Source organism: Rutidosis leptorrhynchoides, chromosome 4 (genome assembly GCF_046630445.1).
Source record: "Rutidosis leptorrhynchoides isolate AG116_Rl617_1_P2 chromosome 4, CSIRO_AGI_Rlap_v1, whole genome shotgun sequence".
Lineage (NCBI taxonomy): Eukaryota > Viridiplantae > Streptophyta > Magnoliopsida > Asterales > Asteraceae > Rutidosis > Rutidosis leptorrhynchoides.
This window is the reverse complement of record NC_092336.1, coordinates 448,646,899-448,674,155: the sequence shown is the minus strand read 5'-3', so window position 1 is coordinate 448,674,155 and position 27,257 is coordinate 448,646,899. Positions and strand designations below refer to the sequence as shown.

At 34.9% G+C, this 27,257-nt stretch overlaps 2 pseudogenes; both read right to left on the bottom strand.

The window, feature by feature from the left end:
• Positions 1–4,728: 4,728 nt before the first annotated feature.
• On the bottom strand, positions 4,729–7,883 carry LOC139842166 (sulfite exporter TauE/SafE family protein 3-like; annotated as a pseudogene).
• On the bottom strand, positions 7,682–25,664 carry LOC139844387 (sulfite exporter TauE/SafE family protein 3-like; annotated as a pseudogene).
• Positions 25,665–27,257: the final 1,593 nt, after the last annotated feature.

Below are 27,257 nucleotides of genomic sequence, written 5' to 3'. Positions count from 1 at the left end.
TCATTTAATCCTATTTTTTATATCCTTAGCCGAATTACTTATTAATTAGTATGTATTTATTTATTTTTATTTTTTTTACTAATTACAGATATCATTTTATTTATTTTTTTGGTTCCATAGATTTAATTATCTTCATTTGTTCCCAAACATATCATAGTTTATATAATTGATACATTTATTATATTTTTACTGTAAATATATTATTTATACATTTTATTTTGATCATAACAATAACATTAATAATAATAATAGTTATTAGGGTTTGAGTTTAATATTTAATATTAAATGGTATTAGAGTTTAGTATTTAATGTATTGGGTTAGGGTTTTAAATAATATTAGAGTTTTAGTATTAATTACTCCATTTACTATATCCGGATATCAACCCTAGTGCTAATACACAGAATATGACAATGAAACCCTAAGGGCAATTTAGTAAATTCAGAATGGAAATGTGAGGGTTGTTATACCCTTTAACCTAATCAGCATGATCGTCTTCTTCATTTACCAATTTTTTTGCAGGTCTTCATCTCCATTTTCATTTACTCTCCATTTCTCCAACTTCATTTTATTTTCTTTAAATAATCAAAAGCAACAGATTACCCAACCAAATTATCACCCAACTAATCAAAAGCTCCCACATCATTAGCAAAAGCCCCTCTCCTCTGCGTGATTTGAAAACATACGCCGACGAAGAAACGCCCACAAACGCCCATTCCCGGCGTTTGTCGAGGCGTTTGTCGAGCCATGTGGATGGCATGGTGGCGGATGCCACCGCGTTATATGTGGTCTAATAGTCGTTAAAGAGAATGAAAAACTAACCTCTCTTTCACTCTCTTTTTATGACTCTTTTTATGAATGTATTTGATTGAATATTTGATAGAATGAATGAAAACAAATTGAAATAAAAACGGTATCTTTTCAATTTGAAAGTAAATATCAAAAGGAAAATTGATCTAAAACTATTCTTTCATTTTGTTTCCTTTAAGAACTAGTGAACACAATATTCTTTTTATTTTGCTTACGATTCCTTTCATTTCACTCCAAAATAAAATGGTGGAACATAGTGTCTTTTGTTAGAAATCGGGTATGAATTGACTGCCGGATTCGTTCTTGAATCGTGTAATCACTGTCTCTATAAAGTATTTCGACCCTACGATTGCCTTGGTTGCACGAAATCTTTACAGGGATAAGACAATAACACAATCAGCGTTTTTGGCAACGAAATCACTGATCAAATTGTTAGAGAATATGTGTGTGTTTTCTGTTGATTTGATGAATGCCGAATGAATGAACAAAACGTCCATAAACTGTTATAGAAAACATTTAGAAAATGAAAGGGTATGTCCCTTCATTTTTGGCGGGAAAATCTGTTAAATAACACCCTTTCATTAAAACGTATAGCGGGACCCCAGCCAGGGGCGCTGCCCCTTGGACCCCGCAAGGGGGCTCAGCCCCCTTGACCCCCGCAATTTTGCGCGATAGTTAGTAGCCAACTCTTACGGGCGTGTACTCCACACTCTCCGAACCCGTTGTTAAGTACAGCTAGTCAACACCTGCATTCAAGTAAATCGCAACTAATTAAAATGTACGTTGGATGACACTAAAATCACCAACATCTTTTGTGTGTGAACTTTTGAAATATTACTTTGTCAATGTTTTTAGAGATATATTATTATAGGGGAATATTCATTTTAATTCTTAATTTTTGTTTGAGATCTGTACAATCACATGTAATTTGATATTACAATAAAATGTGATTGTAATATCCAATCACATGTAATTGTTCCGCGTTATTAATCCTAGCCATTGATTATATTAATCTAAAGGCTCAGATTTATCCTTTAGTTTTCAAACAAAATTATGGATGGAAATGATAAGCCTAGTTAAGGTTTAAAAAAATGGAACAGAAAATAAAACGATAAAAAGATACAATGAAAAAATTATGTGTCATAATATGCAGTGATACCCTTGTGATTTAGTGGTTCACCTCAATGCTTAGGTGTTGGGAGGGGGGAAAGGTCTCGAGTTCGAGTCCCCTTTCCTTAAAAATATTCGTGGAATTTATTCCGATAATCCGAGTTGCCCCATGGGAGGTTTTACCGACCATATTCAGGATCCAGGTCCGATCCGCCTGCCCTTCGGGATGGTTTAAGGTTCGGATCCCTGTAATATGGTTCGGGTTTTTGTCCGAAAACGCGTGTGTGCGTGGTAAATGAGAATATTCGATGTCAACTATTGCCTTTAAAAAAAAATGCAGTGATAAAATGATCGACTACAAGACAAAAGGTCAGCCAAACAAAGTTCAAAATTGATGGAACTTGGGGGGTTCAAATCTTCTGCATTGGACAAGTAAGTAACAAGTCAGTAAAAGCACACACAAAGTGGAAGGTCGTATACCAATTTAGGTAGTTAAAAAAACGACCAATATTATTTAAAAGCTTGCAAATTAGCCTTGTGGTTTGATATATATGATAATGTAGAAGAATATAGTTTAAAAAATAATCAAAATTCAGACAAAACCATTAGAAACTGATTTTTTTTTTTTTTTTAAATAGTAAATTTATTCAAGATTGTTGCAAAAATAGAAAAACTGTTTTTTTTTTTTTTTTTACAGAAATGGTAACCGAAGTTTGAAACTTCGGTTTTGCCATATCCGAAGTTTCAAACTTCGGTTTTGCCTGTTGTGTCAGTGGAAACCCTAAACCGAAGTTTGGAACTTCGGTTTTGCAGATAAACAGTAAAACCGAAGTTTCAAACTTCGGTTTTGCAGTCTGCTTCACGACTGAAACCTGCAACCCTATCATGTCAAAATCTGATTTATCATCTTTTTACATTTATTTATATCACAATTATCATCAACTCGAACACAAACATCACGAAGAACACAATTAAAGTCAGTTTCAAACACAAACATCACCAACAACACAATTCAAACAAATCAAAATCAGTTTCATACATCAACAATTACAAAAATGTCTATAATTCGTCCATTTATGGTTCATTTTCATTGGGGAGGCCAAATTTCATTCCAAAATGGTTGGCTTACTAGTGATAACATAACAATTAGAAGGAGTTTTGTGTTGAACACTAAGGTTAACTGAATGCAGTTAAACCAAATGATGTATAATTATGTAGGGGCGAGTCAAAGATCACACACGTTAAAAATGTACTTGTGGGTTCTTTTCAAAGGAAATGAATGAGAAAGTGAACTTACTGACGATAACACTTTGGAAACAATATATTTTTATTCTCAGAATGATCCAAGTTACGAGGCTCAAATTGAAATTCAGTTTGAGGAAGTTTTTCCAACCACACAAAGTTCCGGTTTTATGGATCTTATTCACCACAATTCAAGTTTTACTATGGGTACAAATATAAGTACTTTCAAAATGTGGATGTTAGTCAAATGACAATTTCAAAGGTGTTTGAGTGGCTCAAAGAAAACACTACGGTAGAACACTCGGGAGTGATGTTTTGGAATGAAGCTAAAGGAAAATTCGAGCATCTTTGCGAGGAAGATGAATGGAATTTAATCAAAAATGAAGCAATTGTGAAAAACCAACCTCTTCCATTGCATTTAATTTAATCATGTGTTAAATTTCTATGTGTTGTTTTTAATTATGTATTTTTATTTTCAAAAAAATGTAACCGTGTTTTTGATATTAATAAAAGTGTTGTTCAAAAAATTTCTATTTGCATGTTACTACTATTAATATTTTATTGTTTGTAATGTTATTATTGATTTTAATGTAATAGTAACGTATATAACTGTAAAATAACTATCAAATCTAAGCGTTATTAAGTGAATTAGGGTTTAAAATACATCATACCTAAAACCGAAGTTTGGAACTTCGGATTTGACCAAAACCGAAGTTCCAAACTTCGGTTTAGGTTTTCTACTGACACCTCACGCAAAACCGAAGTTTGAAACTTCGGATTTGGCAAAACCCAAGTTCCAAACTTCGGTTTTTCCATTTATGTGAAAAATATGTTTTTTCTATTTATGCAACAATCTTGATTAAAAGTACTATTTAAAAAAAAAATCATTAGAAACTGGCAAGTTGAATCATAACAGTAAATAAGAAATGTTTGACAAAACATATAGGTAAGTATTAGATTATAGATTAGGAGTTAGATTAGTGTGTGTATAAGACCGGCCCGTTTGTGGGTTTAGTGTTCTTTTAGGGTTCATGTAGTCTAGTCGATAAAAAGGTACAAAAGTGAGGGGCTTACACCCTAATCTAAGTCCTAATCTATAGACTATATTCTAATAGTGTTGTTACAAAACATGTCGGCAGGAACATGTTAGCCCTGTATTGACTATATAGTCTAATAGTAAGGATGTTATTTAGATACTCCGTATTAAACTAGTTTGACTAGTCCTGAGTCCTGCCGCCAAAACTTGGAATCTTGAACACTTGTTCTATATGAAGACACAACCCACAAATGTTGTGTTTTATTTCAATGTACAAGTTACAGGCAAATGGACATTTTTTCAAACCCTCATACACAATTTCGACAAACAAGCATTTGTTATACATTGAAGGCAATATGTATCAAAAAAGTCACAATCATCATCAACATCATTCTCCACATGCCAAAAGTGAGGTAATAAATCTTGACAGTACACTTCAAATCTATACAGTATCACGCAAAAATGATCAATTTAACACCAGGCCTTTTGCAACACATAAAGACCCGACTTGCAGCATTTCACAACATATTTACTAGTTTTGGGAGTCATATGTGCATAAGTCCTCAAATCCCATGTACTCGTGTCGTTTGATTTTCACAATCATGTTTGAAATTCCAACTCCACCTGTTAAAAGGTAAAAAAAAAACTGTGAGTGTAATAGTAGCATCCTTAGTAGAATCTCTAATAGAGTATTATGTACAATATTACTAGAAAATATATGGCTGAATACAAAAAAACTTTATCCGTTTACCTGTTTAGTAGAAAATATATATCGTAGCAAAATTAATATGAATTTGACTACTGAAAACCAATATACTCACCTAAAGATATGGCACTAATAAAGACAGTGAAGGCAAGGACGAATATGATTACTGACACTCGCTCGAGTCTCATTATCCGATTGCACACGACTTTTTGGCCAAAGAAAGTAGCGAGCGTAGCCACAACAAGAAAGTAAAAGGCTGCAGAAACATCAAAAGAAACATGAGACCAAAAAGAACAGAGAATGCAATTTTGTAAAAAAAACAGAAAGTGTATGTGGTCACCAAAAGAAACAGGGAAACGCTTAAGAAGGTAATATTCTACGGCAGACATAGATGATGAAAACATCATTGCAAACGTTGCTGTTGCACTTGAGACCTGCACAACACTTTCAACTAATTGATTTCCCATCACACTTTAGTAATTGTACTAAAATAAAGATCCAAATAGATGACTTAATTACCTGAGGTGGTATTCCAAGCTCCAAAAAGAGTGGGCCCATAATCAAACCGCCGCCTATACCAAGTAAACCTCCAACCATACCCGATAGAAAACCTAGTGCAAAATAAAAACCAACTGTCCGACACCAAGGTTGGTAACCGCAACTCCCTTTGATGATATGGTTCTAGTTCCTTTATATAATCCTATGGCTTCATAACCCGATACCCCCAAAGATATTGGAACCTACACAATTAGTACATATTTAATAATGAGTATGTAAACTTTTTGAAGTTGATGCATGAAGATGGCTAAATGGGTGGGCCAAACATTTTGGTATTGGTCTATTTGGGTTGCCCTAAATTTTTTTTTCTTCAATACAACTTAGTTAATTCGATAGGTGGAGGAAGATACCTGAGATATGTTGAGCACCCAGTACAAAGTTGAACAAGTAGATGTATAATTCTGTCAACAAATACAAATCAAAAGTTTATGGATATAATTAAGCTAAAATTATATGAGAATCTTCTTAATATATACAGAGAAGCTATATTTTTTTTTAATACATTACCTTCGCAATCTGCAGACCAAGGAATGAAACCCAAACAAATACCAGAAGCCCAACTTCTTTCCAGCAAACATTCTCAATCAATGTCACCTGAGATGTTCATGTATTAAATATATTTTTATTTTTATTTAATGAAAACAAAATCAGCCAAAACAAAGTCTTGTTAGCATCCGTTTAACCTTCGGTGATATTCCATGCTCGAGCTCAATTTTGGTCCCATTGGTGGGACCACCAGGAAGAAGCTTATATTCCACCTCAGCACCAGTTCCTGAAATAGTATACATACAAATATTTAGTGATATTTACCAAGAAAATCAAGTATTAGCTGCAGTTAGTGCATCTTTTAATGTGAAAACAGAGCAAACTGAACCTACCATTACTCTCCAAATGCTTAGCTGCCTCCTCCTGAAATAATTTGAAATAAAACTATCATAACTATAACTACTACCATTAAAGAAGTATATATTGGGCATCAGCATCTTCTATATTCAATAAGATGTACCATTCGAATCGCATTTTACCTTTTTCAAGATTGTTTCTTTTTTCCATGTATCGATTCCTCTACGGAAGGACTTGAATGAAGTACCTGTATATATACCACATACAATATTCAATAACATTTTTACCAAACAACAAACATAAAAACATAAAAATATATACCTATGAAAAGAATAATTAACAGAACAGTGACCATCCAATCAGCAAACATAACGTTGAGTAAAACTCCAGTACTAATTCCGAGCATCAACATCGGCTGGATAAGCAGTGCCAAGTCATAATCGATGATGGGCATATTAAGTGTTGGATGTCTTAGCTTAAGATTGTGGTAAACAGTTGAAGCTGCTACACCCATTATCATACCTTAAGAAGAAAAAAGAAAAAAAAAAATTTCCATTATTACAAACTTTATATTTGAATTGAAATATATTGATGGAATAAGTGTTAGTTATGGTTTTTCTCACATTTTGAAATAGCAGTAGCTGATTTTGGATCGAACCCCATAACCAGCGTCAGCATCGGAACAAATATACCACCACCGCCAACTCCACCTACGCTCCCAAAGATCGCTCCACAGCATGTGATGATGCTACCAATAACAATTTTCCAACCGAATTCCATTTCCTGTAAACGAAAGAATTTAATCATTCGCATTACATGTTCATATTATGGAATTCGTAACTGTTTTCTTCATAGATACGAAAACAAACTTAACATAAAACTTGAAAAGATTATAAGTAGGCAAAGATCTTGTTGCATAATAAAAGACTTAGATGTTCAATTTAATTAAAAAATGTCAAAGTATTTTTACTCAGATGTACACTGCATAATAAAACAAACTTGGCGCAAATTTTTTTTTTTTTTTTTTTTTTTTTTTTTTTTTTTTTGACAAGACAGAAATCCATATATATGAATTTAAAAAAATCGTATATCCAATCCTGTTTTTGTAAAAAATTAATTGGCTATTTTCATTATGATCTTTGGTTCCTTATTTTAAGCTTGTCTCAATCTTATGTTACCTTTTTCTACCACACATGAAGTGATTAAATACCATATGAAACATACATAGTTCGAAAGAAATACAATATAAGCTAGCTATTGAGAATTTATGTTAAGAAATATGTACATTGAGTAGAAGATATGATTAATACTAATGAATAAAAACTTACAGGCCAAACATGGTGATAATCCAGTCCACCAGTTTGAAACAATTTGTTTGCCAACTTCACAACATATCCCATATTTGTTTCATCATCATCACCATAGCCTCCAACTTTCGTCACATCTTCCACCGTCACACTTTTATCTGCTAAAGCAAATGTCGAAAATAATATGACGTTGATCAAAATTACAATCATAAAATTCGTATTCCTCCATTTGTGCTCTCTAGCTTCTGTTGTTGGATACAAAAGTTTAAACATTGTAAAGTTTTGGATATATTACACACAGATTAATGCTTGTGCAGGATAATATTGTGTGTTATAGAGAAAAATTTTTGTTGGTTGTTAAGAAGCAAATAAAGAGATGTGGTCTGATCATTAGGGAATTGGGTAGTATATTATAAATATAATTAGAGGTAAGGCAGTTTAGAAACTTATAATTTAAAATTTGTTAACTTTTCATTTTATTGAGCAGGCAACTTGAAATATCAATGGTTTAAGTAAATGTGAATGTGAATGTGTATGTGTATGTATTTTTGACATCATCAAAATTATAAAATGATGAATAATAAAATTTAGAAATTAATCGAAAAGGAAATTGCTAATGTCAGGATATAATTAAAGGCCCTTAGAGTGTAAATAAATAATCCTGTTGGTTTTTTCTATTAGGAATACCTATATTTTGGTCTTTTGGATAGTTGACACTTAAATAGGTATTAGGTAATAATATGTCATTAGCAGCACATTTGATGTTAATAAAAAGGAGGTTAATACTTGTTTGCTAGAACTACATACATCACTATATTTTCCTGTTTCCCATTTCAAATAATACTACAGTGTATCTAGCCTACATTTAATCTTCTGTTCAAAAAACAGTCAATGAGCTACCAAAACTATATATGTCACTCTTTTGTATTTTATAATGCAACTTCCTAATAGACTAATAGATAGATACTTCGTATGTGGTAACCACTTAGATGTTTTAGGCTTTTCTTTTATACATACCTTTTTATTTTCATTTTAAATTTTGATTTTTATATAACTATTTTATCAATATCAATCCTAGTATGTTGACTTTTGTATAACAACCTTGCACTCAGTCCAACTTGACCATAGAATCCATTTAACAATCACAACTGTCTATTTGCCTATGTAATATTATAATAACATGTAATTCAGTTGGTAACTAGCGAAATCATCTTTGCGATAAATAGCACAAAATCACAGGCTCAGCAAAAGAATCAATATTGGCGATTTCAGTCTCTTAACTATATCATATATCATCATGATTTACCTCTATATTTGAAACCGATAAGTGAGTCAATAATGACCTGTCTGCTGGTTATCAATCTTAATGACAAATTCAATTCATCTACCTTTTTTATTAACAGCAGTTCGGGATCACCCAGGGAGACTAAACCACCCACACCCACGCGTTCATCTCCCGCAGTTGCATAATCTGCCCCCAACTACTGCCCAGGAGGAAATTTATTGAGCTTGTGTATAAACTTTAAATTAGTTTTGGTTGATTAAACCAAATTAATTATATTCCTACAATTTTTTACCTGACACTAACAAGAGATGCCCTGTTTCAAATAGAAATCTGTGTGATTTCAAATAAAAAGATTATCAAATAAAGTGCCATAGTCATCAACTCATTACATATATGATTCCCATAAGCCAACTAGAACATCAGTATCCACAAGACTTCATCAGCATGATTCAGTAACCATTTTAATCAAAAATGGATTTTACTAGGGCGTTTTTCAGACATATATAGCCAAATTTACATCTTTCATGGCACAAGTACAAATAACCAAAGCAAAGAATTTTCGCCCATGTTTAAGAAATGGTTTACCTAATTCTAAGCCTCATACTTGCAAAGGTTCTCGAATCCCATATATTCATTCCGCTGAATTTTCCCGATCATGTTTACAATTCCAATTCCACCTGTAGAATCACAATTTTTCAATTTCCATGGAATTAATTAGAATAATTTTTCCGATCAATGTAACACAATCGCATAATGTAATGTACACTAGTTCCATAGTTCTGTCTCTTTAAACGTATTTGAGTTATGGAAATTAAGATACTCACTAATGATATTGCACTAGCAAATATAAGGAAGGCGAGGACAAATATGATTATTGACGCCCGTCCTAATATCATAATTAGCTTTCTTACAAAATGTTGCCCGACAAAAGGAGCAATTGTCGCCACAAGAAGAAAGTACGCAGCTGCCAAAATACAAAAAAGAATTATAAATTGGTGTGTCACTCATGATTATCAAAAGAAAATTATTTCAGTAATAAATAACATTCTGAGCAACATGTTTTACACGGCTCCCTTGATGCATTAAAAGCATACGTTTTGAAGCCGATTTTCAACTCGTTTCATTTTCATTTCATTTAATATTATTATATTATACCTGTACAACCCATTAGACAGAAAACATAACCCGAACCAGACCCATTCATGAGTAAATGGGTCAAAATTTCCGCCTCTAGTCAACATTGAACGAAGGGATGACAAATAAACTTACCATAAGGAATGGGGAAACGCTTTAATATGTAGTATTCTACAACAGACATAGATGACGAAAACAACATTGCGAATGTGGCTGTGGCACTTGAAACCTGCACAACATTTTTCAAGGAACTTTATGGCTACAATACGGGTTGTTCAAACAAACTTCAATTTGCAGCCTCATTTTCCATTAAGGTTTTAGGTTGTAACAAAAACAGAAAAATTGTACAACATCGTTTCTTCTCATTTTCCATTAAGGTTCATTCGACTTTTTTTTTTCTTTTTACTTTTTTTGGTTTCAAAATAAAAACAGGCGCTGTTGTCATAGATAGATTGGGTCATTCGTGAACAGAGCAATAACCGATGCTACAACATAAACTAAAGATATATGTGGCAGTAAAACAGACCTGTGGAAGCTCCAAAAAGAGTGGGCCCATGATAGAACCGCCACCTATACCAAGTAAGCCTCCAACCATACCAGCTAGAACACCGCAAGAACAATACAAAACCAACTTTCTTATACTAAGATTGGCGGATGGATCTCCATTTGATGATATTTCTCTCGTTCCCCTATATAAGCTAACTGCCTCATATCCGGATACCCCAAAAGAAATTGGAACCTACGTGACGAGTTACACATTTATATGATTACGCTATTAGAAATGATGGGTATGAAATTGATAATCTGATTGGTTCTTGAATCGTGAAACACTTTCTCAATTAACTATTTCGACCCTACAAGCCCAGGGTATAACGAAATCCTAACTGGAATAAGATAAGAGCGTGATTCGATTACAGGCAAGAACAATACGAACCTACAGTATTAGAGAGAATGTATGTTTTCTATGTTTGAGAATAAAAAACAAGTAATGATTTTCTGGAATGAAAATCAGCTATAATTCGGTGGTTAAACCAAAGGGTATAACCCTTTATTTTGGTGGGAAAGTCGTTAACCAAAACGTCATGACTTTTGGCGGGACCCCAACCAAGGCGCTGCCCGTTGGACCCCGCAATTTTCGTGATAGTATCTAGTCAACTCTTATGGGCGTGCACTCCACAATCTCCAACAGGGCACGAGACACCAGTGAAATATGTGATCCAGCGGAAAAAAATTTAGGATTTTAACTAGTGCAACCATTGGATAGTGTGAATTTTGTGTGATACCATTGGGTAGTGTAAGTTTTTTTAAGCTTTTAACTGGTGACACCCTTGACTACGACTCCTAGATCCGCCACTGCTCTCCAAACCGGTTGTTACAAACCGGTTGTTAAATATAACTAGATAACTCTTGCTTTTCAAGTAAATCCCAGTCACCTAAAATGATTGTTAGATGACACTAAAATCGCCAACATACGAATACGAGAGTATAAACATAAATATGTCTATTTTTAAGCAGTTTTACATGAGTTTAGACATTAAGTGAAAAAGGTATAGTGAGTTTTCCATAACTTTCTTATTGTGCATATATATGTTTAGGCAGAAAAATATACCTGTGACAAGTTTAGCAGCCAGTACCATATTGAACAAGTAGATGTAAAGTTCTGTAACGATACAAACAATATAATTAGTTCAGAGAATAATAAATATATAAGAAACTGAGAATATAAGGAGATAAAAAGTTATGATATTATATTACCTTCCCAATCTGCAAAGCAAGGAATGAGATCCAAACAAAGACAAGAAGCCCAAGTTCTTTCCAATAAACATTGTCGAGGACAGTCACCTAAGAGGTTTATACGGTAAAAAATATAAATAAAAATAAAAAAATGAAACAACGGAATTGCGAAGAAAAAAAAAAAACTAATTTACAACAACTGTGCTTTTACCTCTTCTTTCAATGCTCGTTCGGTTTTCGTTTGGTTTTATTGCTAGGACCACCAGGAATAATCTTGTACTCTGGGTCAGCACCCTCTGTAGTTTTAAATAAAGAAGTAGTTTTAGTTAACAATAACAAAAAAAAGCGTATTGTAATCAACATATCTTTTGTGAAGCCATATGGTATGAAATGAGCAGCAAATGAACCCACCAATGCCTTCCAATCTCCTAGCAGCCTCCTGAAATGAGATTAAGAGTAATAATAATCATGGTCAGGAAATCACATATGTGGCTAAATACATCATTGCTAGTTTTCAATTTTTAAATAAACATTATATTGCTCTATTAATTGAGTGAACAGCAAACGTCGATATATTGGCGACTTGACTGTCTCTTAGAGCCTAAATTGAACTTCATGCAGGTTTAAAATCCATGGAAATTTGATTCTACCATTTTCATGGCGTCTCACACTTTATTTATTTATTTTTATTAACCTAGTTATTGGTCGTAGGTCCATTAGGAAGCAATCTCTCATCCATATCCATAAAACATTGAGAGGGAGAACTTTGTCTACTCTTGGGGTGTTTCACTCTGGATGGAGAAAAGACTTCTCTTTATCCTAGGATGGGAGAATGATTGTCTACATTGTACCTCCCCCATACCTCACTTTGTGGGATTGAATTTTGTTGTTGTTGTATTTTATGCTAATATAAATACTTGAATGTAAAAATGTTAAATAAAACCATCTTCCAAAAAAAGTGATATTATAGAGTAAACCAAGATTATCACCTATATATCCATTCTTTTAAAGTAGAATAAGATAAGATAAGAGGTGTTTACTTCCCTTCACAAAAGAAAATACACATCTTTTACCAAAAAAAGTCCTTTTTGGCCATTGTATCGACAGTTGTTTACATTATCAGAACTAAATTAATCAAAAATTTGATCAAAAGAGCTTCGGCTAGCGGAAGGACATCCAAACGCGCATAAAAATGCCATAAACCCAGGAAAAATATATTGATTTTTTACCTTTTTCATGACCGTTTCTTTGTTCCACGTGTCAACACCTTTGCAGAAGGCCTTTGTTGAAGTGGCTGCAGGTTATAATTTACAGATGAAAGGTCATCTTAGACAATACCCGAAGGGAGTGATACAAAAAAATACAATTCCACATAAGAACTATTAGCAAAACAGTTACCATCCAGTCAGCAAAAATGACATTGAATGCAACTCCGATACTAATTCCTAACATGAGCATCGGTTGAAAAAGCAGCGCTAAGTCATAGTCAATGATTGGCATATCAAGTGTCGGATGTCTTAGTTTAAGATTATAGTAAACCGTTGAGGCAGCTGCACCCATTATCATACCTATATAGAAAATAAAAGCATAGATATAGATTATAATAAACATGGACATTTAACATATATTATTAATTATTATATAGATATAGATATAGATATAGATATCGATAGATTGAATATAATTTCGTCTTACATTTAGATACAGCGGTAGCAGATTTGGGATCAAAACCAATAATGAGAGTAAGCATTGGTACAAATGTACCGCCGCCTCCAACTCCACCTATACTCCCCAAAGCTGCTCCACAAAATCCAATGAAGCTATCAACAACAATTTTCCACCCAAATTCCATTTCCTGTTAGCCACATGATATGATTTATCACGATAATTAACACATTCAGACCAATGCAACTCTTTTTTATTTTTTCAAAAATAATGCATATTTATACAGAAACAAGATCGTTTTCCAAAAGAAAACGAACTCAACAAAAGGATACAACAAGTGAACAAAAGGGGCTCGAACTGTCACGCTATAACTAGGGGCGAAACTTATTAAGGGAATAGAGGCGCAACCACCCCCACTAAGTTTTGAATAAGTAATAGGATTTGTAGCTCTTTGAATTACGGACGTTTGAGCTTTTGAATCAACTAAAACGGATTGCGTATGACAAAGTTATGTCCAAAATGGTGACGGCTCTCAAACTTTACATTTATCTACAAATTTGTTATTTTTTCCGTATTCTCGGTCACTTTTCAACCAATAACAACTTCAAACCAAATAAAATAGTTTGGTCAATCAATTAACATATATTATCCACCGTTAGGATCGATATTTCCTTCAGAAAAATGTATAAACAAATCAAGTATTGTTAGTTCAATAAATTAATAGATGATTCACATTTACGATCGATATTGCCATCAAAAATGTGTATATATATTTTCTCCCCCCTAAACTTTACGTCCAAGTTCCGCCACTGGCTATAACTGTCTACCACCGAGCCTCGAACTATACCTAATTACAAACCCACAGAATGAACTAACGACAGCAAAAAAGAGCATACACCACTAAATGAAAACAAAACGCAACAATCTAAACTTGCAAACTACAAAAAACTAAAACATTAAACCAACAAACAAAAGGACTATCTGCCCTACAAAAGGGACTTCTTCAATTTCCCGTCTTCTCACGGTCGATTTTTATACCGGCCCAATTGACTAATTTGTAAGTCAAAACATTGAGGATCCATCACCAACCAAAATTGTCGAGGAGGGAGCTATAATACCTCGATCTTCGAAGTATTGGAAGAAACCATTCTTGACCGAATCGGAACCCGCACCCGAAGAGCAACTATTAGAGGTACAAACCGTGAGTCTTTGCATTCCTCTCAATTGGGTTAAATACAGAGTGTCTCACTTATGCTCCAAGCACAATCCCAATATTTATGGGATTGATTTTACAAATGTATCTGGACCATATTTATCTAAATACAAATATATTACAAATATATTCTCTAACTATATGTATATCGGCTATTACTATCTCGCAGTCGAAGCCTTCGAGGAACGAATGCCGAGACTCGATCGAAATTCTCCAAATAAAATGCGCGGTAAACCTTTGGTGAAGATGTCCGTGATTTGATATCTAGTCGGAACATGAAGAATGCGAACTTGACCTTTAGCCACCTTTTCGCGCACAAAATGAATGTCAAGTTCTATATGTTTCGTTCTTTGATGTTGAACGGGATTCCCGGAAAGATAGATAGCACTGATATTATCACAAAAAACCAATGTAGCTTTAGAAATGGGACATTGCAATTCGAGCAAGAGATTCCGGAGCCAACACGATTCGGCTACAACGGTAGCCACACCCCTGTATTCAGCCTCCGCACTGGACAGAGAAAGAGTAGCCTGACGTTTTGAAGACCATGAAATAAGAGTATCACCATAATAAACACAATATCCGGAAGTGGAACGCCTAGTGTCGGGACATCCACCCCAATCCGCGTCAATAAAGGCACCAGAGAATTAGTTTTAGATTTGGGGATGTAAAGCCCAAGTGTAGGCGTGCCTTGCAAATAACGTACGATTCGTTTAAGAGCCAGCATGTGAATATCTTTCGGGTCATGCATATGTAAACAAACTTGATGTACTGCGTAAGAGATATCCGGTCAGGTGAATGTCAAATATTGTAAGGCACCTGCTAAGCTCCTATATTTCGTGGGATCCGGATATGGATTACCAGACTTCGAACTAACCTTGCCATAAGTATCAATAGGCGTGGCGGCTGCATTACAATGGGATAAACCAGCACACTGAATAATGTCCCTTGTGTAAGCGTGTTGGTCGAGAAATAGACCATCAGGTGAGCGTGTAACCAAGATACCCAAAAACGAATGGAGAGGACCCAAATCCTTCATTGCGAATTCATGTGAAAAAATAGTCAGAAGCCGTTTTCTTAATAGTTCACTAGAAGTAACGAGGACAATATCATCAACATAAAGTAAAATGTAAGCCATGTCTCGACCGTGTTGAAAAATGAAAAGAGAATGGTCACATTTACTATGTTTGAAACCAATAGTGTAGGCAAAATCGGCAAACCTTTGATACCATGCTCGTGGCGCTTGTTTCAAACCATAAAGAGAACGTTTCAACAAACATACATGATCAAGATGGGTAGGATCTCGAAAACCTGTTGGTTGATACATATAAACAGCCTCATTTAGGTGACCATGTAAGAACGCATGTTTGACGTCAAGTTGATGAATTTGCCAAGATTTAGAGACAGCTATACTGAGTACCATTCGAATGGTTGCAGGTTTAACTACGGGATTGAATGTCTCATAGCAATCAATCCCATGTTGTTGTGATCGACCGTCACCTACCAACCGAGCTTTGTACCGCTCGAAAGACCCATCGAATTTCCTCTTATGTCGAAAAATCCACATTGATCTAACAACCTGCATGTTAGGTAAACGAGGAACAAGAACCCATGTATTATTATCCACTAAAGCCTTATATTCGTCGGCCATGGCACGTTTCCAATTAGGATCGGCGAGAGCGTCTTTGGGATTAGTTGGAAGAGGAGAAAGAGTAGTAGTGTCGGAGAGATTAAAAGGAATTTTAGGCTTAACAATGCCTGACATACTACGGGTTTGAATAGTACGAGTGGGAATAGGTAAAGGATAACGAGATGGTGAGGTGGTATTCGACGAAGAAGGATCAGAACATGGTGAATTTTGATCAGGAGAACTAGGCGAGGGTGATCTAATAGATGATGAGGTTGGTGGGCTAGTTGAAGTTGGCGATGTGGGCTCGGGAGATATAGGTGAGTTTGGGCCAGATTGTGTTATTGGGCTAGGCGTATTTGTAGTAGTAGAAGTAGAAGAGGGTTGATGAGGTATAGCTGTGGAAAAAAATATGTGAGGATTATAGTCATTTGTAAGACATTCGTAAGAATCTGGGTGATGTTTTATAGACGAGACAGATGGGTTTGAAAAAGGGAAAACGGTTTCGTCAAAGAGGACATGACGGGAGATAATTATTTTTTGAGTTGAGAGATCATAACACTTGTAACCACGGTGATTTGGAGGATATCCTAAGAAAACACAAGGAGTGGAGCGAGATTCGAGTTTGTTGAGTTTACTAGATGGTATGAGTGGATAGCACAAGCACCCGAAGATGATCATAGGATGGAAGACGGTTGTAAAGTTTTTGAGTAGGGGAGATGTTTTGGAGTAATTTACTTGGAAGTATGTTAATTAGATATGTTGCCATGGCAAGAGCGTGGTGCCAAAAGTGAGGTGGCACGTGAGAGTGAGATAGAATGGTGCGCATCACATTATTGATGGCGCGAATTTTGCGTTCCGCCTTGCCATTTTAAGAGGATGTATATGGGCAAGAAAATCGAAAGAACATTCCATTTTGTTCGCAAAATTTATGAAACAAGGTGTTATTATACTCCGTACCATTATCACATTGTAGTTGTTTTATTTTAGTCTGGAATTGTGTAGTAATATAGGAATGAAAGGCTTTGAAAACGGAGTACACTTGTGACTTGTGACTAAGGGGAAAAGTCCAAAGAAAATTAGTAACGTTGTCAAGAAATAAAATGTAATATTTGTGACCACTACTACTCACTATTAGTGAAGTCCATAAATCGCTATGAATTATATCAAACGGAGAATAAGTGTAAGAAGAAGAAGCATAAAAGGGTAATTTGATATGTTTGCCAAAAACACAAGATTGACAAATTTTATTACTAGAATTCAAATTACATTGTATTGAATCATTATTCCTAAGAGATTTTAAAACATCACCACCCGGATGACCTAAGTGATAATGCCATAAATCATGACTTAAAGCAATAAAAGTTGATGGAGATGAAAGTTGATGAAGCATGGAAGAGTGGAGAGGGTAGAGATCGCCGGTGCTATTACATCGTAGGATGGTGGTCCCCTTCTGTAAATCCTTCACAGTAAAACCAAAAGGGTCAAATGTAATAGAAACATGATTATCAGTTGTAAGGCGACGAACAGAAATTAAATTTTTAATAAGTTGGGGTTCATGAAGAATATTAGACAAGAGTAAGGGTTTTTTGGTGGACGAGATATAGGAATGACCGAATCCATTAATAGGAAGTCGATTACCATTACCAACTAAAATATATTTAGGGTGACCCGAGTGGAAATAAGACAAAAGTTTACCTTGTGATCCTGACATGTGAGAAGTTGCTCCGGTATCCATGTACCAATTATTATCTTCAGGTGGATTCAAGCTCATTGTGTACATGGCTGATTCAATGTATGTAGGAGTATTAGAAGTAACTGATGGTGCATATCCAGGATAATGTGGACGTGGGCTGAGTAAACCAGGCTGGCCTGAAGAAGAATTGGGCCTTGGCTAAGGAGTAGTAGGGTATGAACATGGGGCATTAGTCCATGTTGATTGTTGCCAAGTGTTGGGCTGCCAAGAGTGATGCGGCCCAGGAGAAGGTGGATAAGGCCCAAAGTTAGTTGAATTAGGACTGGAGAAACCCTCAGCCACGGCCACGACCAAAATCACCGCGACCACGATAGTTACCCCGATTAGTTTGTCAACCGCGATTGTACCGCCTGTTATTACGTTGTTGATTGTTCGATGCTGAGAAGATTTAACAAGTGCTGGAGGTGTAACTGAGACTAAAGCAGTACCAGAAGTAGAGCCTGATTGTGTGGCTTGCTTGGCTTTACGGCTTTCTTCGAGAATGAGTTTTGAACGAGCTTCGTAAAAAGAAGGAAGCTTATCCATATGATTGATTTGCGAGGGGATTGAATCATAGGAGTCGTTCATACCAGTTACCAATTGTAAAACTAAACGATCATCATCAACCTTTGGACCGACGTTTGATAATTGATCAGCAATATTTTTTAGTTCTTGACAATAAGCCGACATATTGGGGAAGTTGTCAAGACGAGTATTGGTGAATTCGTGGGTAAGGTGAACCGCACGTGTGTGTCTGTTATCATGAAAAATATTCTTGAGGCGGGTCCAAACTTCTTCAGCGGTGGAGTTTGGCACAAGAACGGTGCCGAGAAGCTCAGCTGAGATCGTGCCATATATCCATGAAAGAACGATAGCATCGAGGCGATCCCACTACTCTTTATTTGTTTGAGTGTTCGTAGTTGTATCAGACGTAGTAGGTGAATCAGAAGAAGTGGCGTTAGCAGTTGGAGGGATTATGTAACACCCCGTTTTTCCCGTATATGATTTATAGGTAAATTGGGTATGTACGAATGGTGTAAGAAAGGTTCGGGGCGTTTTCTAGTATTAAAGCTTTGGGTGCGAGAAGTTATGACAGGTCACGCCTTGGGTCGCGACGCCACACAGAAGGCCGCGGCGCGGCATAACACTAGAATCAGGATCAGAAAGCTTGTAAACAAAGTCACCAGTTCGAGGCAATCGTCGCGGCGCGACGAATTAGGCCGCGGCGCGGCAATACGGGCAGACTGGCACCGATTTTGTGTAATTTTAAATGAGGAGCAAGGGCAATTTGGTCTTTTCGCGTTTGAGCCAGATTTGAGGATTTAACCTCATCCACTCATTTCATTTCTCATTTTAATTTCCCTTTTCTTTTCATTTTTCCTCTCAAACTCAAACACCCATTTGATTTCAAATGGATTTTTGGAAAGGAAGAAGCGGGATTTGATCTTTGGCGTAGTTGACAAGTTTGTTCTTCTCGTTCTTGGCTACACGGTGATACTAGTGGTAAGCTCTAACTCCGAATTTCATTTTCGTGTTCATCATTCAAATTTGGGGCTTTTGATTGTATGATTCATAGGTGAAACCCATTTAGTTGTTAATTGGAGATTAACACCAATATTCGGGTTTATTGTTGTTATTGGTGGGTTTAGGGTTTGGTGTGCAAGTTATGTTTAAGACTTGAGAATGGTGTATAATCACTAGTGTTAGTGATTATTGATGATTTGGAGACCTTTAGGGTTCTTGTGGTTGACTAACTTTGACTAGAGTCGAAGTTAGGGTTTGTTGAGGATTATGACCCGAATGTCGATTCGTTGAGGTTTGTAAACTTAAAATGGATTAAGTTGAAGTATAAAACCGAGTTAAACATGTTTTGGTGTCAAAACTTGTAAATGGTGAGATTTTGACCTTATGGGTCAAAATTAGGGTTTATGGGCGATTTTGAGAACGATAAGTGTTTAACACTTGTGTTCGGGTTTAATTGGCATATTAGGACATTATCACTTGTGTTAGTGATTATTGGTTAGTTTGGGCACGGTTTGTGCTTGGAAGTGCATTTGGGTCGAAATTGCACTAGTTTTCAATTTGGGTTGATTTGTATATCCACCCTAATTGTGTTACTTGTTATGTGATAAATGGATTAGGTACATTCCATCGGCGATTGCGGATTATTCAGTAGCATTCTTCAAGGCGACAAGGTGAGTGCTAATATCCTATATGCATATGTATGTGTAGGATGGGTGCGGGTCGGGTGAAGGGGTTCTCGCTTGTAGAGCTCGCTTCTCGTATAGGTGGAATTGTTGGACTTGTGTATAGGTCCAATTGGCACGGTTGTGCGTTTTGGTTAACCACTTTGGTGAGGTGCACATTTTGTGTGTACATTATCACATGGGCGGGTGATGTGGATTATATAACCCCAATGGCGAAGGGTTAATATTGTGAGTGGAATAATTATGCGTCCATGTTTATGGCGTATTTGTTTGTGGATGTTATGGTAGCATCGAGTGTGAACCACGAGCCGGTAGCACTATAAAAATAGATGTGAACCACGAGCCGGTAGCATCGAGTGTGAACCACGAGCCGGTAGCACTATAAAAATAGATGTGAACCACGAGCCGGTAGCATCGAATGTGAACCACGAGCCGGTAGCACTATAAAAATAGATGTGAACCACGAGCCGGTAGCATCGAGTGTGAACCACGAGGAGGTAGCACTATAAAAATAGATGTGAACCACGAGCCGGTAGCATCGAGTGTGAACCACGAGCCGGTAGCACTATAAAAATAGATGTGAACCACGAGCCGGTAGCATCGAGTGTGAACCACGAGCCGGTAGCACTATAAAACGAGGCGTGAACCATGGGCCGGTAGCGTCGAAGTGTGAACCACGTGCCGGTAGCACTATAAAATAGTGAGACTCAAATGCGTATGGTGTGCACCACGTGCCGGTAGCACCATAGCGTTATGGTTAACCATATTATGTTGTTGGATATTGTTTAGCATGTTAAATATTGTATACGTATATTGTTGTATTGTTGTGATGTAGCTAACCCTCCGGGTGTAGCTCATTGGCGTTGTTCACAACGTTGTTTGCGAACTTACTATATTGTTGGTGTTGTTAGCTTGTGCTTAGTGATCGTATGGTATGCCTAGCTTAGCTTGCCTTTACACTTGGATGCTTCGGTATGCGGTATTTGATATTTGTGTGGCGTGTCCATTTTATACATATATATGTATGTAGTATATTATCATTCACTAAGCGTTAGCTTACCCTCTCATTATTGCTATTTTTATAGGATCGCATGCTTGGCGGCTCGGGTAAGCTTGGGGATTAGAGATCTTGGCTAGGTTGCTTAGAAGATCTTGCTTTTGTATTCGATTAGGATTTGGGTAGCGTAGTCCCAAATCACCATGCTCGGTCTTGGTTGGAAACTAAACTAGTCGGGTCGTGTATGTCCGTTTCGACAATTAAGCAATGTATTAAATGTTTTAAGGTTTATTAAACCTTCTATTGTATTAAAGATGTTTATGGAAACACAATTGGGACCTAAAGTGTTATTTAAAGCGTATTAAAAGGAAAAAATTTTATGGGCCGGTTTTAATACGGGTTGGGTCGTTACAGATTATATGATCGATGACCATAAAAGCACGACAATGAATCTTAAAGAGTTCAGCCCAAGATTCATACTTGCCGTTCGTCAGTTCGAGAACAATAGGGATGGCGTTGCGAATATTGTTCACAGTAACAGCAGGGTGCAGCTTATGATTTTCGACCATTGTTAAGAAACAGAAGAAGAAAAATCGTAGCAGAAGGATGAAGGGAAAAAAAAATATTTAATAGAGATGGATCGAGAGAATATCTGATACCATATTAGAGGTATAAACTGTGAGTCTTTGCATTCCTCTCAATTGGGCTAAATATAGAGTGTCTGACTTATGCTCCAAACACAATCCCAATATTTATGGGATTGATTTTACAAATGTATCTGGACCATATTTATCTAAATACAAATATATTACAAATATATTCTCTAACTATATGTATATATTAGAGGTATAAACCATGAGTCTTTGCATTCCTCTCAATTGGGTTAAATACAGAGTGTCCGACTTATGTTCCAAGCACAATCCCAATATTTATGGGATTGATTTTACAAATGTATCTGGACCATATTTATCTAAATACAAATATATTACAAATATATTCTCTAACTATATGTATATCGGCTATTAGCAACCAACATTACCGTCAACAGAAACCTCTTTGAATAAATTTTGGACCGCTACACCAATGTCCGAATCTTCTTCATCAACTCAAGGGGGCTTCTTCTTCTCCCGTCTAAGCGAAACCTTACGTTCGACACCAACGTAAAAGTCTTTATTTTTCCTATTCAAAAGAAACCAAGCTTTGCAAAAACTTCGCACTCGGAATTTGTACAATTGCAATACCTTCGTCCGCCTCGAGCAAAAGTCACCAATGCAACTTATCAATGGCGGAGCTAGTAGGGGGTTTGGGGGTGTCTAGCCACCCCCAACTATGGTGATAAATATAATACTGATTAGTACTTAAAAGATGAAAAAATGAAGTTGCAAATTGTTAAATCCAAGTTTGCAGGTTAGGTGGGTGAAAACGTTGAAGAAGATGAATTCTTTTACATTAAATTTCATTTAGGACCCTAGACTAGTATCTTTCGTACCATTTTAACCCCTAAAGTTTGATAAATAGCATTTCTGAATATTATTAGCAAACATGTTCAAAACATCGTAACAAAACCCGATGTTGCAATGAGTCTATAAATTATAAATATCATTTCTTATGATTAGATCAATAGAACTATATTAATCTATTATCTCATGAATATAAATTTTAAACAAATATTATTTCATTAGATAAATCTTGCAAATACCACCGATGTATTGTAGCCTCAAATACTAATTTAAATATATCAAATGATTGTTAAGTAAAGATTTTATACAATATATTTTTCTAGACAAATGTAACTTTAATATTTGAATAAACTACTACTGTACTAATATTTTTCTAGACAAAATGTAACTTTATGTATACAATAAGCTTCGAGAATTAATTATTATAAGTAACTCATATATGAGTTTGAGATGTAGGTTTTATATACATTCAAAAGAATTTCTCACTTTACTTTTTTTAGCTATGAAAAAACTTATAATAATTTCTATTTCTATTTCACAATAAATCAAGCCACCCCTAATTCTAATTTCTAGCTCCGCCTCTGCAACTTATGTACAAGTAAATATTTACTACATTCAACATTATATGTTATTTATGTAAATGCTTGAATCAACTACACGTCTACACTCCAGGAAAAAAAATATAAAACTAGTGACTCCTCCCTCAAATAGCAATTCCCCACAGTTGACTTTGTGAAATACAAGTATTAGTCAAATTGTCAGATGATTAGAAATACCATTTGCCATTACTAAAAGGAAATATGTCCAATAAAGGCTTTAATTATATTTTGGATTTTGCTAAACATAGCCCTTAGGTAGTGGCGGAACTTGAACTCGGATACAGACATGGCGGTGTAAAAATTTAATAAATTTTTCATTGTCAGCAGGGTTAAACACTAAAAAAAACCTTATTTTTTTTGTATTTTTTTTTTTTAGTGTGAAATTTTTTGTTCCGTAAAATCCAGGTGGGGCGGATACTCCCTTTGGGTTCCACTAAGTACCGCCCCTGCCCTTAGGACTATGCTTAAGCTTACCAATTTTAAGATTACAAACTTTGTTGAATTAATTACAGAGTATAAATATTCCCTTTTTAGAATCGACTTTTCTTATATAATTTTGGTATTAATATTATTCATGGCAGAGTTGAATTATAAATATGGAATTAAAAGTATATTTGGTATGCTTCAATGTAGCCCTAATTTATTTACAATCAACTTTTTTTTTATCAAGAAAAGTCAATTCTGAACGAAACTTGAGACCTTGCATACAGATAACTAGTTGAATCTAGAGGGGGGAATAAGGAATATTAACTTCATGTACGAAGTAATTAATATCAATACAAATAGGTATACTTAACTAGTTGAATCTATTTGAATGATTCATTCATATTCATATATATTTAATAATTCAATTCAATGATATAACAGATGACTTAATACATTTACTAGGTTTTGAGCCCGTGCGTTGCACGACTACTCAAAATCCGCTTTAAATAAGTCACTTATTTTAATTTTATGACGTTTGATCTACATTTTCAAGCAATTTGTGATTGCATTTAAGGGGGACATGTCGACCCAATAGCTTAAGTGTGGTTAATTTGAGCTCGTACTCTATTTTCAATAAGTCATAGTTATTAAAAAAATGACGCATTTCTAGTATGTTAGTCAGTTTCGTTGGCAAAACGGGACTATAAAATACATATGTGTTTCATATTGCGTGTAGTTGCAACAACAAAAAATTGCTCGAGTTCTATCAGATTTAAGAAATCGGTTGAATCTAATTATGTAATGACATAATTTTACTAATAGGAGTAATACGTTACTATTCCCTCAAAATTAGTATTAAAAATTGTTTGGTAGTTTTTCTTATGATTTTTCTTAGGACATGTGTGTATGAACAAATGTCTGTAGGTTTTCAAAATCAACTTTGACTTTAAATATTTTTATTTGTGTTATATAATACATCATCAAAATTATACCAATGAAAACACATTTAAAACTCAATCTATTCATATAATTTTCATCAAATATTATATAACATAAATTAAAATATGTAGAGTCAAAATTGATTAAGAAAGACTGAAAAAAGTCAAAGTGGACACTTCTGGTGGGACGGAGGTAGTATATAGATAGATACTTAGATACTTAATAATACTTATAGGATTCTTATAGTAGCTTTATGTCACAACCCAACAACTTTGTGGCTCAACCCACTAAGATTATAACCCAAATCATGGAAGGCCCAAGAAGCATATGGAAGATATCTAGAATTCTCTCCTTGATTCTTCCATGGAATGGTATGGAAACTCCATAGATATTTCTAGGTCATGAAGTTTCTAGTACTTAGATCATAGCCATTGATTTAGTTTAATCATAGCCATCCATTTCTCAAACATTCTCTCTTGTAAAGCATTCTCAAGCAATATAAGTATTTTCTTCAATTCCACTTGTTCTATAATATTTTCTCTTTTGATTACTTGAATCATTTAAGGTCCGAGTAAGGCTGACTTAGTAGAGACTAAGTGTCGCACGTGAGCTTACTGAGATAAGTCCGTGACATTTATGTTGGGTATCAAAAATGCAAAATATACAAATATACTTAATTCAAAAGATCACTTTATTGGGCATTTTTATATCATTATCTAAAAAGTAAAGTAGAAGATACCAAAATCTGCATAATGAACAATCCATAAAAAAGATCTAAATATCATTCTAATTAAATTCAAAGCATATATACATATACTTACAGGCCACGTATGATGATAACCAGATCCATCTCTTTCAAACAGATAGTTCACTAACTCCTTATATATTCCCAATTTTGATTCATCAACAGCATCTTCAATCATTACGTTTTTTTCTGCAGATGCAAACATCGAAGCTATCACAATATTCATCATCATCACATATCTCAACTTCCTCCATTTTTTGGCGCCAATTTCCGTCATTCGTTAGAAATAACTTAAATACAACTGTAATTTGCAATTTAGCAACAATTTAACGATTTTGTCGTTGTATGTATAATAAGTTGCGAATAAAAACTAGAAGTTGTTAATTTTAGCGATGCAACTGGATTTTATTATGTGTGTGTTTTTTAGTTGAAATGTTGAATTTAAGTTCTGTTTTCAGAAGCTAAATGATGATATGCAGCCAATAGAAAATAATGGAAGTTACGGAGTATTAGAAGCGGAAAAGTAGAAATTATTATAAGGGACTATTCTCACACACTGTTTTTTGATCCTCACACACACTTTTACCCTATTATTAGGGAGTAGTTCAAGTAAATTGGTGTGTGAGGATCAAAAAACAGTGTGTGAGAATCATCCCCCTTATAAGATATTATTAATGTATTTTCAGCTTTTTTATATTTCAACTTTAGTTGTAGGATTTTAATTTAATTTTTTAGTAACTACAGCAAGCAATAAGGACTAACTTTATTAACATGGTTTATACTCCGTATATTTGTATCATGATTAGAGCACGAGATGTCCGTGTCCACTTTTCAATGTCTATTTTTGACACTGAAATTGACTGACAGTGTGTAAAGTAGAGGTATCCACAGTGTCCATTTCAGTGTCCATTTTTTATTTTTTTTATTTTAAATTGATTTTTATATATTGTATTTAACTAATTTAATATAAAAACAAAATAATTGATTAAAATAATACGATGAAAACAAAATAATTGATTAAAATAATACGATGAAACCATCAAATAATTGATTAATTTTAAATATTGTATTTAACGTCGGGCATTTCCTCATTAAGCATTGAGTTGAACAAATCACTAGTGTTTAGTACATTAATACTCCACTAACCACGTGTATCTTGTCTTCGATGAAATCATCTAAAATAATACGGCAATGGATTTGCTGAGTAGCTTAGAATATCATTCATAATCCTAAGAAAAACACGTCGCCGCATTCGAAATCTTCGTTTGAAATTATCATCCGTATATTTGCAACCCTCGTTAAAATAACCGTCCATCAAACGATCGTGTGCTTCATAATGATTTCGACGTATATAACGACGTGAGTTAACTTCTTCTTCACCGGATAAATTTTCAAGTACGTTTAGTGTATAGTTTGTGAACGAGTCGCCGGAAGTACTCGAAGAAGACGACATATTTTGGGAAAAAAAGATAAAAAAAATTGATGAATAAAGATAATTGTGTTGAAAGGTGAATAATGAGTGGGTGTGTGTGTATAAAATGAGAAAATATAGTGTTATTTATAGAGTAAAAAGGAAAACAAAAAAAAATACCAAAACTAGCCGTTAAAACGGCTAGTTTTTTAAATTTTCAAAGTTTTCATCCGTTGAAGCCACCGTCGAATTTGGGAGGCTGGAAATCGACGGCGAGATCGACGCCGTGCTGGTGTCGACCGACCGTCGATCCCGGCGTCGATTTTAGGGGGACGGTCGATTTTGTATGGATACCGAGTGCTCTTATAATCACCTATAACATTTTTTTTTAAAGCAAAAAATTATTAAGGGCAATGATATTTTTAAATTAATTTTTGATAAATCCACATAATTTTACTAAAATACCTTCA